The sequence below is a fragment of the Ailuropoda melanoleuca genome, chromosome X, assembly GCF_002007445.2.
Source record: "Ailuropoda melanoleuca isolate Jingjing chromosome X, ASM200744v2, whole genome shotgun sequence".
Classification (NCBI taxonomy): Eukaryota; Metazoa; Chordata; class Mammalia; order Carnivora; family Ursidae; genus Ailuropoda; species Ailuropoda melanoleuca.
Window position 1 is genome coordinate 23,540,747 of NC_048238.1, and position 10,640 is coordinate 23,551,386.

Here is a 10,640-nt window from a genome sequence, read left to right on the forward strand (position 1 = left end):
GTATGGTTTATGATAAGACCATTTCTCATTTCTCTGGCTCTCCTACCTGTCTTGAATGTCCCTTTTATCATTTGTTTTGAAGTAGGTGTTCAGGGAGTTTTCACATCTTTGAAAAGGGAATTTTCCATATGTCGGTATAGAGTCAGTATGTCCAATGAAGATGAATTCCGGATCTTCTTATGATCCCATTTTGCTGTTTTCTTTTTACCTATGAGGTGATGGATGCTAACTAAACTGACTACAGTAATCATTTTATAATGCATGGAAATCAGACCATCTTGTACACATTAAATTTATACAGTGATGCATTTCAATTATTTCTCAGTAAAACTGGAAAAAATTAAAGTAAAATTAAAAATTGTGACTTCAGATTCTTTGGCCTCTTCCAAAGTGATTTTTTCAAAGTTTTCTTTGAGAAGACATTAAAATTCCTTTGCATTCAAATTTTATTTAAAAACAGTCTAAAATACACTCAGAAAAAAAATTGAGATTTCTAATTTCTTAGAATTAAGCTTTATCTTATAATGCTAGAGTGTGTGATAATGTTTCTACAAACCTATCTACTACTTGCCTCCACTCGTACATTCATCCCTGTCCACAGAAATAATGAAAGCAGATAGAAACTGATGGGAGAACCTGAGCTTAAATCTCAGAAGGAACAAGAGAAAGAGAAAAACTAATTGTATAAATCAACTATAAACTGAAAGACCTTCTACCTTTGAATTTCTAAAAGAAACATATAATGAACATTTATTCAGTTATTCATTAATCAGTGTAAATACATAGATTTTGGGTTGCAAAAGCTATTAGTGATAGGATAATTTAATTTATTATGGTACTAAATTGCTAAATATAAAGTCAGCAGTCAGAAAAATACTGAGACAATGAAACAGAAACAGTAAAATGGAGAAAAGTTTCTAAAAGCCCATTTTTATCAAGATGAAAAGTATAAAGCAGTGAATTTCATTTCTACAGAGTTTACTGAATATGTTCACATTATTGCCAGTCATTAATTTGTGATATTTGCTATTCTCATTTTCTAGATAAAGGAAAAATGTAGTGCATGGAACCTGAATATAAGGTATGGACAAAACGAGATCATTCATCTCACACAGTAATTACCCTTAAAGCAAGAGCTCCACTAAGGGTATTCCCTTTGCAGCAGAAGGGTCATTTTATCTTAAGGTCATGCCTACCTAAATTTTCCCATTCCCTGATGTTAACATCAATAACCCATGCTGGGATTAACACACTGTACCTTCCTAAAATAACCTTCTATTACAAGGTTGGATAGTTTTCAAAACTGCCTTCAATATCAATCTTATGTAATGATGAAAACACAAGGTTAGAAAGTTGAGGTTTAATATGAATCTCTGAGATTCTTCTTCATAATATCATGGGATGATAATGACTCAAAGTAATGGGAGAATCTATAGCTTGCTATTGATTTCATCAAACTACAGATGAAATATAAAATTCACAAATTAGGCAAACTTGTCATGGACAAATAGCTTAGTACTCAGCTTAATTACCGTGCTGGGGGTAGAAAGCTTGTCGCAAATACAGTATTGCTTCAAATTTTGTTTGACAGTGTTGTAAAAAAGGGTTTACTTCATCTTATCTGCATGATTTTTATCCCTATTTGGGGAAAAGTATACTACCAGTTATTCCTCAGGTATAAAAGTAAATGTTACATAAAGCATGCTATGATAGGAATAGAGTACAGTGCAAAGAGAATTACATATGAGGAAACACATTTGGGTTCAAATCCTGGTAAGACTTTAGAAAAAGTAATTATTCGAGTAATCATAACCCATTTTTAAAGGGTTATAAAGATAAGTCTCTCACAGTATTGATGTGAGGACTTAGTTATATTACCTACATAAATCACCAAGCAGGTAATTGGTGCTCAAATACCTTATTCTTTTTCAGTCTCATGAGTAACACCCTGCGGATTGTTTGAAAGAGTGTGTGTATGATTATTTAAAAGCATAACAATTTAGAATTTAAGACTATTCTTTGAAATGCAGGGGCAGCCTGGGTGGCTCAGTCGGTTAAGCTTCTGCCTTCAGCTCAGGTCATGATCCCAGTGTCCTGGGAGCGAGCCCCATGTCATCGAGCTCCCTGCTCAGCAGGGAGCCTGCTTCTCCCTCTCCTGTCCCTCCCCCTACCCATGTTTTCTCTCTCTCTCTCTCTCAAATGAATAAATAAAAGATCTTTAAAAAAATAAGAAATGCAGGGACAGTTTAAAAACTGAAGTGAAATGTGATTAGTACTCTCATATAACATCAGTTCAAGTAAGAGAGAGAAAGCATCATTTTCAAATGATGTTTGTATAGAAAAATATATACCGTGATCCGATAATGAATACAAAAGCAGGAATATATTATATAAATGTATTGTTTTATATCACATTCTGTATAATACATAAATTATATAAAACATACAATACTATTCTAACTATATTATATACTAAATATAATATTCAAGAATATATATTATTGACTAATATATAATTCTGTTATATAATTTATATTTGTATTATCACAAGTTAATGTCATGCTGTGCCTTGTATTACACAGTTACAATATATTGTATGTGTATATATATTTGTATGTGTTTATGTAAAATAACCACTTATTGTAGTTATTGCTCTTATTTTCCCCAATTAAAGAAGGATCTTTTATTGAGAAAGCATATTAATAAATTTTCAATTTCGTTTTATTAGTAGTTGCCATGTGTTAGGAAAAATAGGTTGAAGATTTCTTAGAATTAAAAGAGTATCAGAACAGAATTGTGAAAATTAAAATATAACCCAGTGATATATACTAATAGAAAAGTATTTTCATAATTTGAAAACAAGAGTTGTACTTTATATGGTTCTACTTTCTCTCACTTATTTAAATTTTTGTCTCTGATTCCAAATTTTTTATGCGATTTTAAACAGGAATGGTAGAATAGAATCCAATCTGCCTGTTGATCAAAAAATTCTCCCTAGTTAATTTGAAGATTTCTCCCATTTGTGTATCAGAAGTAATAACTCTGTGAGCATCCTGTCTGTTTGAATCATTTTCATATTACCAAGTACTCTCTGTGATTACAGAACATCTAGATAAATTTAGTTTTATGAACACAGACTTTGTGTTCCTAAAACAGTATGTAGTGATAAAGTACTCATACTTTTACTTTATTCTTAATTTACTGAGCTATTAAATCCCACTTTTTGACATTGTAGTGTACAAACTTTATTTTATTATAACTTTTGAATACAATAAAAAAGCTTTCTTTTGCTTCTTTAGCTTGTACTGCAGGCTTTCAGAATGGCTCTGTGACTCTAGAACGGGTCAAATATTAGCTTTCCATACAAAAAGAAGACACTAATATGTATCTAAAAATAATGAATAAAAACAAATGAAAAGCCAAATAGTTTTTCCAAACTACTGTAATTATTAGCTCACAAAATTTCTCCCATGCATCTCTGCAAACTCACTGTACAGAGAAGGGAGCCAAGTGAGGTGGGAGAAGCACAGGCTAAGACAAATGGACAAATGACACTAATGAGATGTGTGATTCTGAGCAAGTTATATTACCTCTCTAAGCCTTGGGGTATATTAGTTTGTTTCTGTGTTCTGTTTTTCTGCAAAACTGAGATAGAGCCTACCTGGAATATTTTAAAGAGATACATATTTAATATGTGCAAAATATATAGTATAGAGCCAGGCCTATATTCTGAACTCATATATTACTGTATATCCTCATCACTTTGCAGTAGCCTTCCATCTGGTCTCCTTGCCTCTAGTCCTTCTGAAGAATCCATTTTTTGCTGAAACTCCTTACTCTATAGGGGATTAATAAACTTATACCAACCAGCCACAATCTTTCTAACTTTATCTTTAAACACTTTTTCCCCTCACAACAAACTTTACATTGAAGTACATGGGCTTTGCTCACTTTTCTCTCATTCAAGTAGGCACTCATGCCCCATGCAATTCAGATACAAATATTTAAGAAGTCCCCAAAAGGAACTTAATGAAAATAAACTGTATGTACTAGTACTATGCTAGACAATGAGAAATGATATAGATACATCAGAAACAAATTCTGTTTTCAGAGACAGGCAGCTTTCTGATTCTAGAAGATGGATCTTTTTTAACTTAATTTTGTTTTTAACTTGGATTATCCAGGGCTAAAAAACCAAGTATAGTGGAACATTTTCCAAATGTTAGTATTATTCTAATTATCCACGCCTCCGTTTTATTCATCTTAATAATATTAAAAGAATGAAGGGTTAAGCTTAATTGTCCCCTTAGTCTTTAAGCCAAAAAGCACACAGAGTTTAACATTTACTTCACAGCCACAACACTTGTAAAGCAGTAGCAATGACAAACTTTCAGTGCATGATAATGTAAACAATATAAGCATGAAGCTGTATGGGTTCATAAAAACACTGTTAAGTGAGATTAAATTTGTTCTTTATTAAGTAATTTGTTCCATGTAGTCCAAAACAATAGAAACATAAAGAGAAAAATTAAAAATTCACAGCATTCTCAGCCCTTAGATACACATAAAATGAGAACACTACAAAGGGAGATATTATTTGTAAACATGTACTGTTTTTAAATGATTCCCAAAAATTCCCATGTTATGATAACTTTTTTGTGCCGTCCATGGCAGAGAGAAGGAAGGCAGAGTGCAGAGGAAGCTTATATGTATTTTGCATGTTGACAATAAATAAATTGAAAGGCCAGACTCATTCATTAGAAAATAAATTACAGAGAGAGGTTAGAAATTGGATTCTTAACTCCTGCCAGAAATATTGTAAATTGTATCCAGATTGTTCCAAATTAGTTAGAAGGTTTGTTGGAAATACTATATTGTCTTTCCATATGCTGAGACCACCCTCTTAGCAGCTTAACAGAAAAGGATACAGCATAGAAATTTCTGCCTACTTCCTTATCCTCCAGTGCTCTGAAATCAGCTGAAAGATTGATATGCTTTCTCTGCTAATGGAATTCTTTTCTATTCCTTATTTGCTCCTGGACCATGTAAAACCATTTCATAGTACCTTGGACATTCCCAAGTGCAGATTTAGCTTTTATCACCTGTGGTCTCCAAAATTCTTTTAACTAGACAGGCAGCCTAAAGTGTACAAGAGAATCAGGCCTCTCTCCCAAGGAAGTTTGCAATCTCTAAGAATTGCAAAGGCAAACCTTACAAAGAAATTAAAAGTCAGAAGGGTAATAGCTCACCTAAACTAACTACCCAACAAAACCAGCAACTTTATTTACAGATTTCAGGAAGGTGATAAACCTACGAGTTAGTTATTATAATTTTACAGAGAAGACAACTTCAGTTCTTCAGGTCATTGTTACCTATCTTCAGTTACTAGATGATGCCAGTTTATGCTGAGCAGTAATTACCCTTCCAGTAACTTCAACTCTTTGAGAGTGTCTTGTACATCAAAGGATTATTTTCTTCCTCTATATTATATTCTCAAGTGCATATATTTATACAAACAAAAGCATGTGGATTAACATCCTAAATGTTCAGTGTCAAGGAGTAATTTGAAATCAAAACTATGTTCGTTTTTAGGGAGCCTCTTAGAGTATTCTGAACAAAATTTATATTTTGCTCAGTGGTTGTAGGTCATCACCATTATTAAAAGAAATTACTGTATTGTGTTTTCATATGTTGATGTCTTCAGGGTTTATGCAAGTTGATAGAAAAATTTGTTCGTTACTACGTGTTCTTTTGGGGCTTTGTGTATTTTTTTCTGTAGATTTTCCCCTTTTGTTTCTTAGTATCAGATTGTGTAATCTTGATCCTGCCACTGTGCCTCCCTCTAGCTGAAAGTTTGTGCTTCTAATCTTATGTGACTTTGGAAATTAGATAGCCAGAATCCTTACAAAGGTATCTAAAAGTGCCTCTCAGTGAGACTTTCTTATAAATAAAATATATAAACTTAAATGCATGGTCCAGTGGACAGACTCTGGTCCCTTCTCCAAGGTATCCAAGCCTTTGTGTATTCCCTTTCTCCTGAGTGTGAGCACAACCCCTGACTTGCTTCTAAACAATAGAATATGGCAAAGTAGAGAGGATGCCACTCCTTTGATTAGGTTACATTAATGGTACTGTGAAGGGATTTTGTAGATAATAATTAATGGTAATTTGGTTGATTTTGAGCTATCAAAGGGGAGATTATCCTGGGTGGGCCTGACTTAATCAGGTGAATCAGTTTTAAGAGGAACTGGACCCTCCCTGAAGTTAGAGACTCTCTCTCCAGTGCTGCCTTTGAAGATGCACACTGCCATATTGTGAGAGGGCCTGTGGTGAGGACCACGTGGCAAGAAACTGCAGGTAGCCTCTATGATGGAAGAGAAGCTGACAGCCATCAAAACTGCTGAAGCTGTCAGTCTCACAGCTGTGAAAAAAAAATGAATTTTTCCAACAACTTAAAGGACCTTAGGATCAGATCTTCGCTCAGTCAACCTTGTCATAATCCAAAGTCCGGCCAACACCTCGAGTGCTGCCTTGTGTGACCCAGATCAGAGGACACAGCTAAACCATGCCCTGAGTCCTGCCCCACTGAAACTGTGACATAGTAAATGGGTATTGGTTTAAGTTGCTGAGTTTGTGGTAAGGCATTCAGCATAAATAACTAATACGTATATGTTACATTCCATTCATTTTCTATGTACAGAGAAGCTTTGGGTCCTTTTCTTATCCTTTCCTAGGTTCAAGTTGGTTAACTTTATCTTCACTGATTAAAGTATTAACCAAAATATTTAATATACATATGTATGTTATACAGTTGAATGTATGCATGTCAAGCACCTTTTTCAACTAACATATATGCCATAAAAACATAAGGTTATTCTGAATGTGCCATAATTGCTTAAGAGGATATATACCGATGGAGTGAAAACAAAGAGGCTCGGGGCGCCTGGGTGTCACAGCGGTTAAGCGTCTGCCTTCGGCTCAGGGCGTGATCCCGGTGTTATGGAATCGAGCCCCATATCAGGCTCCTCCGCTATGAGCCTGCTTCTTCCTCTCCCACTCCCCCTGCTTGTGTTCCCTCTCTCGCTGGCTGTCTCTATCTCTGTCGCATAAATAAATAAAATCTTTAAAACAAAACAAAACAAAAAAAACAAAGAGGCTCTTTCAGCACAGTCATATGGCACTTTATACGGAGGTACTCAATAATTATTGACGATGTAACAAGTACTAAAAGAGCTGAATTCATTTATTTTTGAAAAAGCTGAATTCAGAATATGTATATAGTGTCACCAATTCAATTGCCTACCCAGGCCCGACATTTCACTTAAATGAGTGAATCTGGCCACAGAATAAAGAACAAGGAATGGTGGAAACTGGCGAAAATGTCCCAGCCCGAAGAGGCAGCCCTTAGCTGATAATTTTCATGTGAATAGGTGAATGCAATTTTTCCAGACATGCTGTTTTTCAAACAGAACGTTAAATTTTAGATACTCATGTGGTATCTCCATATTTTTAAAAGTTGCTTACAAAATGCAAATTTTTAAAAATAAATAACTGTACTGGCCAAATATGACAATAATTTAGGCCATATCTGGCTATCAATTTGTGTGTTGAATTAAAATTTATGACTTCTGTGCAAGATTCATGAAGCAGACATGTCTAATTTCCTTAATCAGCACAAATGAACATGTCATTGGACTAGAGAAAGTCTATATGGGCTCTTACTAATATCCTAATGAAGGATACAGTATTCTTTACCTTTTGTTATTCCCATTGTTTTATTTCCATTGCAGTGCACGAGTAAACAAAATCCATATCTGACAAAAGTTTGACCATTCTCAATTTAGTATTTTGCTGACAGTGAATGAGGGGAAGTGAGAGAGAATTAGTAGGAACAAAGAGAAGAAAGGTATGGCACATTCTTTAATATTCCTCATTCAGTTCCAGAAGGTGATGGTCCACCCCTGATTCCTTTTCCAATAAATTTTTACACTAAATATAACTCCAAATTAATGGATTTCAGACAGCAGTTTATAAAGAGAAGATAACCTATTTCTTGAAGTCTTATTTGCCTAGTTCTTTAAATGGTATCAGAGTAATAGTAACTACTCATATTTCTGTAACCCTTGCCACAAGCTGCTATTACAGCCATCCAGTCTACTACACATTCCACTGTCTTCCCCTACTCCAAGTTACATATGGGAGCTCTGTATAGCTGTTCTAGGAGAGATCATGCAAATGCCTTGTCAGCAACCACAGAGTATCTTCCAAGTCCTTCCTCTCTTGCTTCAATGGCATCACAACCGTAGGCCCAAGAACCCTACTCTGTTATTTGAACAAACATAAGCCATAGTTACTTCAATTAGTGCTGGTGCAGATACAAATCAACATGATTTAGAATTGGCACTGTGTGAATTACACAATGATTTACATGTACCTTGAGGCCCTCGCTGACACAGTGTTCCCCCAAGGTATGCTTAGCATTATGCAAGCACATTATGCAAACCTTATTTAGTGCTTAGCATTTCTCTTGCCATTGACCTCAACTTCTGATCCATGAAGTTTGAGTCAAGCCCCTTCCCTAGCAGCATCAACATCACTTGTGATCTCGTTAGAAATGCAGAATTTCAGACCATATTCTGAATCTACAGGCTCAGAAACTGAATTTTAACAGGTGATTTGTATGCATCTTAAAGTCTTGGCTAAAGTACCAATACCTGAGACAGATGTATTGCATCCTCTTAATCTGTCATAAATACATAAGCGCCTCCTGCAACCTATATTTCCCCCTACCCCTTTAGATCACCCTTATGTCTTACAGAATTTTATTTTTTTATTTAAATTCAATTGGCCAACGTATAGTATATCATTAGTTTTTGATACAATGCTCAATGATTCATTAGTTGCATATAACACCCAGTGCTCTTCACATCACGGGCCCTCCTTAATTCCCTTCACCCAGTTACCTCATCCGCCCCACCCACCTCCCTTTCCGCAACCCTCAGTTTGTTTCCCGGAGTCACGAGTTTCTTCCAAAATTTTACGAACAACCTTGCTGAAACAAAACTTATTTTTTTCTTTTCACTATACAAGGTTATACCGGGAGTTGTTGGACTTTTCACTAGAAACTGCCCTTTGTATCTAATATAAAATTGGACATATTGCCTCCTATTATAATTACAAAACCACTTTTTATCTATTTTAAATCCCCATTAAGATTTAAAATGTGCAGTTACACTTCAAGGAATTTATCCTGAAGATATACTCACACAAGTGCAAAAGGATATATGTTCTAGGATGATCACTGTAACACACTGATAATAGTACTGATATCTAAATATATAAATGCCCATCCATCAGGAACTGGTTAATTACATGTCCATATAATCTATGCCTTTACAAAGTATGAAGAAAATCTGCATATGGCTGATAAGGAAAGCTATCTGATAAATATTTAAGGATGCCAGCCAAGTTATAACACTTTATATTGCATGCTGTCATTTGAATATTCTACATTTAAATGCATGTATCTATATATGTGTGTATATGTTTGTGTGTGTATGTATATAGAAGCTGTAGAGTTGTCATTGTACGTTGGCTTACCTGACCTCATTTTCAACTCTCTTCTGTCCTACCTGCCTTTTCTGTGGATAAAATCGATTTCTTAGATTCCCTTGCAGTTGAGGTTGAGCATGTGAAATTGTTATGACTAATGATCTGTATCCAGAAGTCTCCCATTGCTGCCTCTTCCTCTTCTTTTACCCTGCTTGGAATGCCACTGTGAAGGCTGGAGGTGCAGTAGCCTTTTAGTGACCATGAGACAGCAAGCATGAGGACCAGACCCAACATCCCAGAAAAAAATACGTTTGAGTCTTCTTGTGACATCTTAGGGCATCGATACCAGCACTGTTTTTTGCTATGAAAGATAATTAAATCCCTGGATATTTAAGCTACCATATAGGAGTCTTTTGGTGGTGGTGGCAGCAGTGGTGGTGATCAGGCATCACTAACAAATTCAAGTGTTAACTCTGGAAAGTGTGCAGAGACACTGTTTTTACTTTTCAAAATTTTTACTCTTTTGTGGTGTTTGAATTCTTTAGTCAAAGAAATGACCCACAAACAAACCGATCTTAAAATGCAATTAAAGTTATGGAGTTTTATGCATAGTTGTTTCAAGCCCTGGCTTAAGAGAGAACTGTTTTGTTTTGTTTTTTTTTCACAAAATTGTTTCTGGTATTTATATTAGACGGATAATAACAGAAACAATTTAATATGTCACTCCATAACAGAGTGGTAGCTAAAAGGACAAATATAATTACATTAGTGATCAGACAACTTAGTTGAAAAATGGCTAGTCTTCTCAGGGAGAGGAGGTAATTTCTCTTGTTTTAAATAAAATTCATTAACTGTTTATAGAAAAATGGTAGTGATATGATTGAATGATAATGCCCTTCACCTTTTTTTTTCTTTTGATGTTTAGAGAAAGAAGAAAACAGAACTTAGGAGAAATGAGGAACAGGGGCGCCTGGGTGGCTCAGTTGTTAAGCATCTGCCTTCAGCTCAGGGTGGGATCAAGCCCCACATCAGGCTCCTCTGCAGGGAGCCTGCTTCTTCCTCTCCCACTCCCCCTGCTTGTGTTCCCT

The 10,640-nt window shown here is 35.2% G+C and overlaps 1 long non-coding RNA gene across 4 annotated transcripts in view; it reads left to right on the forward strand.

The window, feature by feature from the left end:
- LOC105234470 overlaps nucleotides 1-6,942 on the forward strand; it is a 70,213-nt gene extending 63,271 nt beyond the window's left edge. For all 4 annotated transcript variants that reach the window (XR_004622452.1, XR_004622451.1, XR_004622450.1 and 1 more), the window contains one exon: nucleotides 1,044-6,942. This is a non-coding gene — a long non-coding RNA (uncharacterized LOC105234470). The remainder of the gene's footprint in view (nucleotides 1-1,043) is intronic.
- The last annotated feature ends 3,698 nt before the right edge of the window (nucleotides 6,943-10,640 follow it).